The sequence below is a fragment of the Neoarius graeffei genome, chromosome 9 (assembly GCF_027579695.1).
Source record: "Neoarius graeffei isolate fNeoGra1 chromosome 9, fNeoGra1.pri, whole genome shotgun sequence".
In the NCBI taxonomy this organism is placed as follows: domain Eukaryota; kingdom Metazoa; phylum Chordata; class Actinopteri; order Siluriformes; family Ariidae; genus Neoarius; species Neoarius graeffei.
Window position 1 is genome coordinate 47,952,877 of NC_083577.1, and position 13,954 is coordinate 47,966,830.

At 42.7% G+C, this 13,954-nt stretch overlaps 1 protein-coding gene and 1 long non-coding RNA gene across 3 annotated transcripts in view; one reads left to right on the forward strand and one right to left on the reverse strand.

Moving 5' to 3' along the window:
* LOC132891761 (NALCN channel auxiliary factor 1) overlaps nt 1–13,954 on the forward strand; it is a 265,656-nt gene that overhangs the window by 79,578 nt on the left and 172,124 nt on the right. The window lies entirely within an intron of this gene.
* Nucleotides 1,780–4,292, reverse strand: LOC132891762 (uncharacterized). Of its 2 annotated transcripts, XR_009655363.1 has the most exons (4): nt 4,169–4,292; nt 3,476–3,725; nt 2,598–2,674; nt 1,780–2,500 (listed from the first exon to the last, which is right to left on the reverse strand). It is a non-coding gene; the product is annotated as an uncharacterized LOC132891762 (long non-coding RNA). The 2 variants fall into 2 exon arrangements; XR_009655362.1 differs by having other exon boundaries at nt 1,780–2,674.

The following is a 13,954-nucleotide window of genomic DNA, read 5'->3' on the forward strand; positions in this document are numbered from 1 at the left end:
AGAGGTCTGGAAATCCACAGTCCTCTTACCTGTAATAATTCCCATTTTATCATTACTTAATGAGGAAGAAGTGTGGATTACATATACTGCAGAAGCACATCCCTGAAGTTGTCATCTTTAGGCCTAATCACATCACATGCGATTTACATGGAGAGTTGATCCTTTACAAATACTACTCTATGATTTTATTTCTCTGTGCATTGGTCATCTCAGCATTCTTTACCCCTGAGAAAATGTCAGAATATAGATTACATTCTTACAAATACAAAATTTGAATGGCAAAAGTATTCAACCATGTTGACACTTGTACACTGTCTGAAATAATAGTACAGTAGGAGTCAGTTTCTGTCCCCCAAGGTACAGTCTACACTAATGTACCTCCTATGGGTCATGATTGTACCTCAAGGTAACTATTGCCGCTTTTCCACTACCAACGCGGCTGAGTTGGGCTGAGCCGTGTCGGGCTGAGTCGAGCTGAGCGGGGCTGTTGGAGTTGCATTTCAACTACAACCGCGCTGAACCGTGCTGGCTGGAAGTGGGTGGACACATTGGGTGGAGTTAGCGAAAGTGGGTGGACGTCAGGTGATGTCGTTATGCGGCGCAAACAGTGACATCAGTGACCTTTTAAGCGGTAGTCTTACGACCCGGAGAGTAAACAATAAACATGGAGGACATGGAGTCGTTAGTGTTGCTGGTCTTGGTGCTGTGGCTTGTTGTCACCGACAATGCCAACAGATACTGGCAAGAGCGTATAGATGAGGCAAGGCGCATAAGGCTTCATAATTCTCGTAATTCGTAATTCTCCTTCTTCCGGGTTTACGGTGTTTACAGATCCCAGCGTGCTCGCGGGGCGTGTGTGGGCATGTGAGGACACTCCTCCTCACCAATCAGTGCACAGGGGAGTGTCTTCTCACGCCCCTAGCCTCACTCAGCTCGGTTTGGCTCGCTTCAGCCCCACTCCAAAACCGTGCGAGTTTTGGGGGCTGAGCAGGGCTGAAGCGAGCTGAGTCGTGCTATTCTTAGATAGTCGAAACGCGAGCCGTGTCGGGCTTTAGTAAGCTGAAGCGAGCTGAAGTGAGCTGAAAAAGGGTAGTGGAAAAGGGCCATTTGTGTACCTTTTTAGGGCCCAAAAAAGTATATGTTCCCAAGCAGTATATAAAGGGTACAAATAAATGGCTTAGAGGGTCCTGCCCCAGTGACAAGCCATTGTACCCCTAAAGGTACAATAATGTACTTTATTTTCTGAGTGTATCCCTCACGTCTTTCAAAAAGTTTGCTGCTGCGAGTTTTCATTTAATTTCCCATTCATTCCATGTCCATAACCACTTTATCCTGCTCGGGGAGGACTCAGAGGTCACTGGGAGAATTTATGAAATTCCACACGTGCAAATTTTCAACCAACAGGGAATGGACTCTTGAGCCAGTTCCATTCAGGATTCTTTGATCCTTGGTGCCAGCGAGCGACCCGGCCCATGTTTCACCATTTTTGAGTTGAATTGTTGGCTGCGTCATGAACAGAGGGCATTGCCCAATGCACAATGGGAGTGAACAGTAGTAGCATGATGGTAGAGCACATTGATTACCTGTGAGCTTTTGTTCTGTTATTGCAGATATTTGTTTTCAGTCCATTTTTTTGTCTGACACATGTACACTCAAGTAATTTTTTTTTCACATGTACAGCAAAATTCCTCCTCTGCATTTAACCCAACTGAAGCAGTGAGCACACACACATACCCAGAGCAGTGGGCAGCTATGCTACAGTGCCCAGGGAGCAGTTGGGGTTAGGTGCCTTGTGCAAGGGCACTTCAGTCATGATACAAAGGAAACCAACTTTTCAGGTTCCGAACCAATTTATTTTTGGTTAAAATGCTCTGAATGGTTCAAAATTTGGTGCGTGAACAAGAACGGAACCCGTTCCCTGTTGGTCATAAAGGGTTATCAGTAACTGAATTCAGGCTCAAACTGGGGACCCTAGAGCTGTTAAGTGACTCCCCATTACCCATTGCACCACCTTACTATGAGCTTTATTCCTTTGTAAACTAAGCAGAAGAAGGAAAAAGGAAATCAGTACAAAGAAAATGCATTATCTGTAGATTGATTAAATTAGCTAGCTATACTACTAAAGGAAGGCTGTCTGTCTGTCTGTTCACCTCTGCAAATTGACACAGCTGGACGCACATACTCCATACTTTCCACATGAATTGGTGACACCCCAGAAAGGCCCAAGGCAACATTTTCGATTTTCCAAAACATGGCATTAGTGCTAATCCAACACACTATTAATTTCCCATAGGCTACATGCTCACGCTGACACACAGTGCTAATCCAACACACTATTCATTTCCCATAGGCTACCGTACATGCTCACGCTAACACACCACGCACAGCCTCAGCGGGGAATCCCCACCATGTAAATTGCTACATGGTATGAGGATACATCATACGTACAGTTGAAAGCAGCAGAAAGATGGTGATAGATCCATCATATAAACTCGACTCCCTGCACACAAAGCTTCAGTTACGATCAGGTTAACTGTTTCTGTGAATCTGTTGTTTATACTCCGATGTGCAAATGCAACAGTAATGGCTAATGTTACCTTTGACCTCTGACTCCTCGGGTAGACTGCCCAATTCCAAGCAGCTGTATGACCAAACCCTAGGACCAACACAGCCCCTGTGAAGAACACCATTCAGAGGAAATCAGGTTCATGGGCAATAACTACTAGTTAGAATCAAAGCTAAAGGTGAGTTTTTATGGTCAAATGTGTCAAAATATGAGGATTGTAATCTAGCAGAAACAAGAATTTTAGAAATAAAGTTTTCGTATGAAATGTTTCAGGACTATATTTAAAGTAAGTTCAGTTGAAATCATTGAACATTTTTCTTTTAGTGACTAAGAAGAAGAAGCCTTTATTTGTCACATGCACACTCAAGCACAGTGAAATTCATCCTCTGTATTAAACCCATCTGATGCAGTGAACACATACACGTAAGCAATGAGCACACACACATGCCCAGGGAGCAGTTGGGGATTAGGTGCTTTGCTCAAGGGCACTTCAGCCCAACCTTCAGCCATGGCTGCTCCATGTTACCCTAACTGCATGTTAACACCCTGGACAAGTCACCAGGTCATTGCAGGGCTGACACATAGAGACGAACAACCATTCACACACACAGTCACACCTACGGTCAATTTAGAGCCACCAATTAGCCTAACCTGCATGTCTTTGGACTGTGAGGGAAACCGGAGCACCTGGAGGAAACCCACGCAGACATGGGGAGAACATGCAAACTCCACACAGAAAGGCTCCCATCAGCCACTGGGCTCGAACCCAGAACCTTCTTGCTATGGGGCGACAGTGCTAACCACTACACCACCGTGCTGCCATAGTCAACCACCTGTTGAGTATGTCAATAGGAAACAAAAACTGTTTCGGTGTTCTTATAATTGCTTTGTGTGCATCCTTATGCTTACCAAATAATCATCAGAATGCAAAGTTTTAAAAAATGTAGGTTTTAAAGCAGATGTGTCCCTGCGAATACAGATCTCGTGATGACTGTTCTGCATGAGTTGAAGAGACATGTGCTTGGAGACAGTGTTTCTCTCTGTCTCTCAGGTGTGTAGCGGTGGTGCAGCTGGGCTCTCAGGCTCATGACTATGTGAGTCACAGACAGGTGGAGTGAGACAGCTGAGAGGATGTAGAAGAAGCAAAGGAGGCCAGACACTGAGAACAGGACAGGATAATAGGACAGGATAAGAGTGGATAGGCAGGATAATAAACTAGCATAATGCAGCTCTAGAACACAGAGGTGAATTTTTAGGAAGGAGATTAAACTGGGATGGGTTCATAAATATTAACTACTTTCATGTTACCCATAATGCTTTGCGCTTTGAGGGGTGACCAAAATATAAACAAAGTAAAACAACACGACGTTGCACATGGACAGTAGTCTTTCAAATTTAAATCTCCCTAAAACCTTCAAAGAAGTGTCAAAACTAACTAATCCAAAACTTAAAGAAATCTGCAAAGCCTTTTCTACGGACTTTGAGAAATCAATCGGTAAAAAAGCGCTTGTAAATACCATATTGAACGCTTACATCTCTGCTTCGGGTGACAGTCAGCAGCCTTCTTCGTCTGCGAACATGAGTGTTCCAACAATTACTTACCTGCAGAAGTGAAAAGACTGGCAGAAGAGCTGAGAAAGATCGATACTGATCATAGAAGAATCCACAGTGAAATGGTTTGTGGATGCACAGGAACACAAGCATGGAGTTCACTCAGTCAAGTACTGTAAACACAGCAGAACTGTCAAATTAATTTTTTAAGTTTAAGTTGTCCAGGGTGTACCCCGCCTTTCGCCCATAGTCAGCTGGGATAGGCTGCAGCTTGCCTGCAACCCTGTAGAACAGGATAAACCGGCTAGAGATAATGAGATGAGAAGTTGATTTTGATTTTCTTCACACTAATTTTCTTCAAGCTCATGTGCTACCAGTTTACGACAATCTTTGGGCTGTTAAAGGAAGCTGTTAGGGCTACAGGGTCAAATACAACATTCGATCTACCTACAGAAACACTAAAAGAGGAAGGACATGGAAGCTTACTTACACTGCATTGTTTGCGCTTTGTTTAGGGAGTTGATCCTTCAATAAAGTTGTCCTTTTCAGTTCTTTGACTTGTCCTTGCATTTGATTTTCGCACTTTTTATGATGAAACACAAAGACAGAGGGGTTGTAGGCTTCGTGATTTGGATCGTCAGACTTTACTCCACCACTAAAGTGTGCAGAACACAGTCGCGTGTTGTCTGTCGGTGTAAAATTTTGACGGCAAATTCCGTCGAACCACGCTTTTCGACGCTTAGCTTCTTTGGGTATTCTGTAAAACTTTAAATCAAGATTACTTTGGTGCACAGCAAAATTCATTTTTCCCCATGTGAAATTGAAGAAGTGACTGAGGTTATCTGACTTATGGCCCTTTTCCACTACCCTTTTTCAGTTCACTTCAGCCCGACACGGCTCACGTTTCGACTACCTCAGAGCAGCATGACTCAGCTCACTTCAGCCCTACTCAGCACCCAAAACTCGCACGGTTTTGGAGTGGGGCTGAAGCGAGCCAAACCGAGCCGAGTGGGGCTAGGGGCGTGAGGAGACACTCCCCTGTGCACTGATTGGTGAGGAGGAGTGTCCTCACATGCCCACACACGCCCCGCGAGCATGCTGGGATCTATAAACACCGTAAACCCGGAAGAAGAAGAATTACAAATTACAAGAATTTCTGAAGCCTTATGCGCCTCGCCTCATCTATACGCTCTTGCCAGTATCTGTTGGCGTTGTCGGTGACAACAAGCCACAGCACCAAGACCAGCAACACTAACAACTCCATGTCCTCCATGTTTATTGTTTACTATCCGGGTCGTGAGACTACCGCTTAAAAGGTCACTGATGTCACTGTTTGCGCCGCCTAACGACATCACGTGACGTCCACCCACTTTCGCTAACTCCACCCAATGTGTCCACCCACTTCCAGCCAGCACGGTTCAGCGCGGTTGTAGTCGAAATGCAACTCCAACAGCCCCACTCAGCTCAACTCAGCCCAACTCAGCACGGCACGGCTCAGCCCAACTCAGCCGCGTTGGTAGTGGAAAAGCGGCATTAGTAATCAAATATAGCGCCTGGTTACCCCCAGGGTAAACACATTTGTGTTTTACAGCATACCGGTACAGATACTTTTTTTGATCGTCCCACTTCCTAATGTTGTCCCTAATGTTCCTTAATCAGTAAATTACAACCCAAACACCTGTACTTTATTCGACAATCTACAATATATACAATGAATGCTACAGTTTCTCAAGTGTAAAGGCTTTTATTTGCTCTGAAGAGTAGAGTTAGGGTTTTGTACAACAAATATAAAAACAAAGCCTGTATCATTTGATTAAAGCTGCAATGCCTTTTGAGAAAATATCCAAATTTACCGGCTGTGACTGAGTGACTGTAATCTAAATGAACAAATCTGGGTAAATTATAATTAGCACAAGTCTACTTAAGACATCATAATTTAAAGGCATTATTAGGTAAGCGTAATCCTTATTTGGTTGGGATTAGGCTTACACGAGGGCCTTGTGTAATTACATGCTTTACATATTGTATTCCTATCTGGATTTACTCGGTTTGTGTTTGTCTTGCTACACCACTGAGAAAACACTGTTTAACAATGATGCCAAGTAAGGATGTTTGTTCTGCCTAATTAGACAGGATATGGTTCTACATGCAGATGCAGCCTATTACGTACTTTGGAAAGCACTTTGCATCTTCAGCCCTATTTGCATTGGATTAGATTTATGGTGACCAGGATTAAGTTAGAGATCCTGTTTCTAAATAAGCGCTGTTTTTTGAGCAACTCTGCTGTGTTTTTGCAGGCACACGCTGTGTCGTGCATTGCATTTTTTTGACCGCTGGTACTCACTGTATTTAGTCACCTTGCATGTGTATCCATATTAACTACTTCCTGAATGGCTAAATGAGCAGAGTGTGAGCTTGCCGGCTGATCAAAGGGGCTATTGTACTGACAGCTCTACTTACAAAGCCACCATAGTATATTCACCGATTTAACAAGATCATGCAGCTTGAGAAGTGAAGGGGTTGTATTGGTGTTATCATCTAAAATTCAAAGCTGCCAAATAAGTCATTATATTATATGGAAATGAGTGTTTAACTAGGAAATATACCACTTGTATTTTTCATACGAGCTACATCCGGGACATGGAGAACCAAAACCGTGACATACATGTCTATATGTCACCCATGACGAAATCAAACGTTTTGATAAATTTGGGTACTTTTCGTTTGTGAATGTATCTATATAATAAAATCTTATGTTGTTTTGAGGATATGAAGTTTATCTTCTCATGTTGAAAAACTTGCATTTTTCATACAAAATATATCGTGGCTCTGAGTGACATATTTAAATAATATTGGCTGGTGTTGAGTGGTATATCAGATATATTCCATTCAGCTAGCATGATATTGAACGAGTCTTCGAGTCAGTCAGTATCATGCTAGCTGAGTGGAATATATCTGATAGACTACGAAAAAAAAGCCAGCCATTATTATTCTCATTATCTCTAGCCGCTTTATCCTGTTCTACAGGGTCGCAGGCAAGCTGGAGCCTATCCCAGCTGACTACGGGGGAAAGCCGGGGTACACCCTGGACAAGTCGCCAGGTCATCACAGGGCTGACACATAGACACAGACAACCATTCACATTCACACCTACGGTCAATTTAGAGTCACCAGTTAACCTAACCTGCATGTCTTTGGACTGTGGGGGAAACCGGAGCACCCGGAGGAAACCCACGCGGACACGGGGAGAACATGCAAACTCCACACAGAAAGGCCCTCGCTGGCCACGGGGCTCAAACCCGGACCTTCTTGCTGTGAGGCGACAGCGCTAACCACTACACCACCGTGCCGCCCTGACGTTGTTGTTATAATTATTATTACTACTACAGACCTCACATGGAAGCATGAATCCGGTTTGCTAGGGCTTTTGCATACATTTAGTTTTAAATACTTTTGGCCATTAAAGTGTTTTGGGCTACTTTGGAAGAGGATCTTAGAAATTAAAAGTAGACGGCCTTTCGATTTCATAAAATCAGTGAAATTTAGTTCCCTCTAAAATTTGGTCATTGTGCTATATGTTTATTTTTGTAATATCTAAAAAACAGGCCATTCTGTAGCTGGGAAGTTATTTAATTTGAGGGGATTCCTGAGCAAACAATGTGCATGAAATCACTTGCTTCGCATAGTCAAGCAGACAGAGGAAGTCCGTGTGCACATGTGCAGGTTTACCTTAGTCATCGTCTTCTTCTTCATCTTTTGGGTTTAACAGCAGCTGGCATCCAGTGTTGTATTACTGCCATCTACAGGTTTACCTTGACCATGCGCTGACAGTTCCATCATTCTGTTGCTAAACGAACAGCTGATCACACCAGGGTGCTCGCTGACCGCCGATATTTATTACTTTGGTCTCGCGTTTCCTTTCCTTCGCAACATAGCGTCTTCTGTTCTCGCTTTCCGTTACTGTAGTCAGTCTTTCACGTTTCATTCGCTTACTCACGTTCTCCATTTTTCTCTCCTGTTTCAAATTTGTATCCCATAATGCCTTGTGCGAACGAGGAAAGCCCACCACGTGATGCATGACGTACAGTAGTATCTTGTATTGGGTCATGGTGTAGCAAGAAAAAATAGTGGAGGATTTAGGGCCATGTGGCTTTAAATTCATTAATTGTTCTATTTTTAAAAAAATAATAAAACTGGAAGTCTGTGATTTGAATTCAGTAGATTTCGCTCCACTAAACAAAAACAATTGGGTGTCTTTTTATGACCTAAACTTGAAAAATCTGAAAGGCAGTCTACCTTTAAGCTTTGATAGATATTATCTTCACCTCTAGGCTCTCTTAACTGAAAATACATTAGAAGGAGAGAGAAAATAAATAAGCTCATCTAATGTTCTTATACAAACAGCTACCGGTAAAATGACAGTCTCACACTCTTTACATATACATATGCCACAATGCTGTGCAACCTGTAGCACTGTATATAGAAATGCTAATAAATTAGTTGAGACGTCACCCTGAGAAACCTTAGGTCAAAAGAGAGCTTTAGACAACCATATGATTTTGAACTGGTGTAGTGCTTTTTATAGCGATGTGACATTTTTGTTTGCTTGCCTGTGGCTCTGTGGAAAGCTCCTCACCCCTGGGGCTGTGTGTACCAAGCTAGTCTACTACAGGCAATGGATGAGCTGACCATTCTCAGGACGAATTGCAGGGTTATGACAGATCCAGTTCACTGAGGCTCTCTTGTGATTGTGCTAATGCAGTGTTGCAGCCATGACAAAGCACCAGGGCCATGCTGAGACCTCAGCAATCCTCAGATGAATAAAGCTGTACATAGAGGAAGATGTGTATAAAAGTGTGTGTGTGTGTGTGTGTGTGTGTGTGCGCGCCAAATAGTAGATTCTAGTTTGTGAGGATGACTTTGTCCTTTGTTCTGGTGGCGCAGGAAGTTCTGAAGCGACCGTAGTGCAGATTTGAGAATTCTGCTCACCTGAAAGTGAAGTGTAACTTTTCAATACGAAATCCTTATTTGTGGAGGAAGAGTTTTGGGGTCATACTTTATGACCTATGATCTTTTGCGACTATGTTTATGTTCTAATCTTACGTGTAATTCATAAGTGATATGTGTTTTAATATTACACATTCCCACCATAACTGTACCATAAAGCACTGGCAGAATCAGACAAACTTTGTTCTTTGGCTTGCAAGGCTGAAAAGCAACAGTTAAAATGTGTATTATTAAAGTCTACACTGGTCTTGAATTTTTAGAGTTTAAGGCAGAGAGCAGTTGAATAAATCCTGTCTGTGTGTTGTTTTTAATGCTGACTCATCCTACGCTGCCTTGCCAAATAAAAGTTGCGCAGTTTGATATTTGCTTGAACCGCCTTTAGCTTTGATTACAGCATGCAATCGTCATGGCATTGTTTCCATAAACTTATGCAATGTCACAACATTTATTTCAGTCCAGAATTGTAGTAATTTTTTCACCGAGATCTTGTGTTGAGGATGGGAGAGTCGAACCACTGCGTAAAGTCTTCTCCAGCACATCCCAAAGATTCTCATTGGGGTTAAGGTCGGGACTCAGTGGTGGCCAATTCATCTCATCTCATCTCATTATCTCTAGCCGCTTTATCCTTCTACAGGGTCGCAGGCAAGCTGGAGCCTATCCCAGCTGACTATGGGCGAAAGGCGGGGTACACCCTGGACAAGTCGCCAGGTCATCACAGGGCTGACACATAGACACAGACAACCATTCACACTCACATTCACACCTACGGTCAATTTAGAGTCACCAGTTAACCTAACCTGCATGTCTTTGGACTGTGGGGGAAACCGGAGCACCCGGAGGAAACCCACGCGGACACGGGGAGAACATGCAAACTCCGCACAGAAAGGCCCTCGCCGGTCCCGGGGCTCGAACCCAGGACCTTCTTGCTGTGAGGCGACAGCGCTAACCACTACACCACCGTGGGTGGCCAATTCATGTGTGAAAATGATTCCTTATACTTCCTGAACTACTCTTTCACAATCTGCGCCCTAATTTTATGCCTGTGCCGTCAGGGAAGAAAAAAAATCCATTGCTGTGATAACCTGATCATTCAGTACATTCAGGTCGTCGGCTGACTTCATTTTATTGCCACATAACATTGCTGAGCCTGGACCTGACCAACTGAAGCAACCCTAGATCATACCACTCCCTCCAGAGGCTTGTACAGTGGACATTGTGCATGATGGGTTCATCGCTTCATGTCCTTCCCTTCTTACCCTGACACGCCGATCACTCTAGAATAGGGTAATCTAGACTTATCAAACCACATGACCTTTTTCCGTTGCTCCAGAGTTCAATCTTTTTGCTCCCGAGCAAATTGAAGCCTTTTTTCCTGATTAGTTTCACTAACAAGTGGTGTTCTTATTAGGGGTGGGCAAAAATATCGATACGGCGATATATCGCGATACTTTGTCTTCCGATTCAATATCGATACTCAAAATTTGAATATCGATATTTTTTCAAATAATAAATCATGTTTCAGACGGGTTGTAAATCCAGTACGACTTCCGCACCTCCGCTCCGCAAGGTGTCGCTGTGCCGCTACCTCACTGCAAGGCACACTTCGTCTTCTCTTTTTTTCCCGGCGGTTGCAGTGAGGAAAAAAACAAGCAAGCATGGCTGTTAACGTAAACCTAGAGACGCCGCCGAACTTTAAGGGAGATGTTTGGAGGCACTTTGGATTCCAAAGGAAAGGAGAAAAAAAAAACAGTGAGCTGGACAAAGAGTACGCACTTTGCAAAACCTGTTTCGCTCCAATTAGATATTCAGTTTCTACTGCAGCTGACATAATCAGCTGTCAGAGGAGCTGTCTCACCTCTGAGCATGCTGACCAGTTGCTCTTCCTGAAGAAGAGCATGCAGTTTTGAAATGTGTGCTCACAGTACAGGTTTGGATTAAACTTTACACAAGTACTAAGCACAAGTTAAATGTTCTCAGGTATACAGTATGTTCTCAAGTTTACAAAGAACAAATTGATATTAGTGTTAGCACTGAAATGTATGTGCAGTCTGCAGTGCAAGTTTTAAGTTTTCATAAAACAATTTGATTCTGCTTGTTAAGCAGCACTGATGTGTCCATGCTTACAGAAAAGTTGAGAATACTAGCACAGAAATGGGAATTTTCTGTATGTTGTAGTGAAGCAACTCTTGGTTTTGCCAGCAGTGGAATAGAGACAAATATATGGCAAGAGTGTGTAGTTATGTATGTGAAATGTAATTTTACAGTGGTCAATAAATTCTGATTTTCTTCAGTGACACAGATATCGTGATGTGGTTGAAATTTCTTGCAATATATCAATTATCGCTGAATCGCTGTACCGTGATGTTATCGTGGGCAAAATATCGCCATAGTATCGTATCGTGAGGTATCTGGTGATACCCAGCCCTAGTTCTTATGGCCGCACAGCTGTTTAGTATCAATCCTGTGAGGTCTCATCACATGGTGAGTATGGAAATGCTCTTAATTTCACTATTAAACATAGCCGTGAGTTCTACTGTCGATTATTTTACAATTCGACTTCACCAGGCATTTAGGTGATCCCTGATCATGCTCAGTCAGGATCTTTTTCCAACCACATTTTTTCCACGAAGTTGATGGTTCACCACTATCCTTCCAGGCTTTAATAATGCATTGGACAATTCTTAACCCAATTCCAGTCATGTCAGCAATCTCCTTAGTGGTTTTCTTTGCTTAATGCAGGCCAATAATTTGACCCTCCTGAAACACAGCAACATCTTTTCCACAATCACAAGATACGCCTTCCAATATGACTGTTTATGAAATGTGAAGCTACTCACTGTATCAGTTAGGGTTAAAGAATTACTGCAGTTGAAACGTATTAATCACTGCAGTAATTATTTAATCAAAGGCTCTTCTGTATTTGTTTATTTAAATCCAAATGATGAGGTTTTGTTTTTGCTTTTTTTTGGCCGCCCAGTGTGCATTTATGTATACCAAAAAAAAAATTGTGCTTTATAAATACTGTCTATGACTAGAGCAGTTATTTTTGATTGAAATCAAAATGCTAAACAAAAGCACAAGCATTCGTATTATTGTGAGCTTTAACTGTGTTTTCACAATCAGAGGATTCTAAGCTTGTAAATTGAACTTCACATGAGTGTTCTGTTCCTGTATGTTCTGTATATTTTCTCTGATCCAAAATTAGAGTCAGTTTGGTTTTGATGCTTCTCACATCATTACCATCATTAACTATCTATGCCAGCAATACACTGAGCTGTAAAGTCAATCGTCATGATGTCATAATACCCTCTGGTCAGCAAGAATCTATCTCGGTTGCCCTGGTGTTATGTCACCTTGACATCAAAATAGAAAGAAAAAAAAACAGATGACACGTTAGAATAACCCTTTTTAAAATATTTACAGGGTGGCACGGTGGTGTAGTGGTTAGCACTGTCGCCTCACAGCAAGAAGGTCCTGGGTTTGAGTCAAGTGGCCAATGGGGGCCTTTCTGTGTGGAGTTTGCATGTTCTCCCCGTGTCTGCATGGGTTTCCTCCGAGTGCTCCAGTTTCCCCCCACAGTCAAAAGACATGCAGGTTAGGCTAATTGGTAGCTCTAAATTGGCTGTAGGTGTGAATGTGAATTGTTGTTTGTCTCTGTGTGTCAGCCCTGTGATGATCTGGTGACTTGTCCAGGGTGTACCCCGCCTCTCACCCATAGTCAGCTGAGATAGGCTCCAGCTTGCCTGCGACCCTGCACAGGATAAGCAGCTATGGATGGATGGAAATATTTACATACTCAGCAGGTAGCATTGCAACCTCACAGCTTCAGGGTCCCTGGTTCAATCCTGAGTTGAGTTTGGCATGTTCTTCCAAAAACCCACGTCACTGAACTGGCTAAGCTAAATTGCCCCAGATGTGAATGGGTGTGTACAAAGTGCACTGTGCTAGACTGGTATTCCATCCAGGGTGTGTTGTTACCTCGTGCCTGCTATTCCTGAGACCTTTACTACGATAAAATAGTTCCTAAAAATGAATGAATGAAGTTCTCACACTTGCTTTTTTCCAGACTCAGGACCACTCAGAGTTGTGATTGGTGAAGTGTGAATGCTGTTTTTGAGTCCAGTTGAGAGAAGCTATTCCCAGTACTCTTGAAGCTGTTCCTGTTTGGAAGCTATTCCTGTTCAGCACCAAATGCTAAATAATGTAATTGGTTCAACTTGTCACAGTATCTCCTCTTTTAAGATTCATGGTGCCAGCAAAAGGATTATTATGGATATTGATATATAAAACCAGAATTTTATAGGACTGTATCACTGTAAGTAGAGCTGCTTAGTGGGTTTTAGTGATTGTACTGAGACTATCACAAAAAATTAACTCACGCTGAGCTACATGGCTAAATATCTTCTTATACAAGAACTGCTCCTTTTTTTTGAGGTATTCCTCCAATAAAAAGAACAGCAAATGGACAAACCTAGTGTCTACCATTTTGCAACCTGTGTGCACAACTGTGACTTATGGAATTGCTCAGGCGATTGATGGTTTGGAAAGAATTATTCGATCTGAATTGCAAACCTGCAATATTGAGCCCAGAATCTGCCCTTGAGTATTTGGACCAAGCATAAAACACCCTGCATGAAAATATTTACATAGATTTGTGTCATGATGGGCTTATGAATGTAGCCCATTGATATCATGATGGGCTTTTGTTTGTAGCTCTATTTGAACACCATTGTCATGTCTGCACCTGTTTGCACTCAAGAATCCACTTCCCAGAATACACAGCAGCCTTCAAATACAGCCACCACGGGCTACAACAACCATCCTGCACCT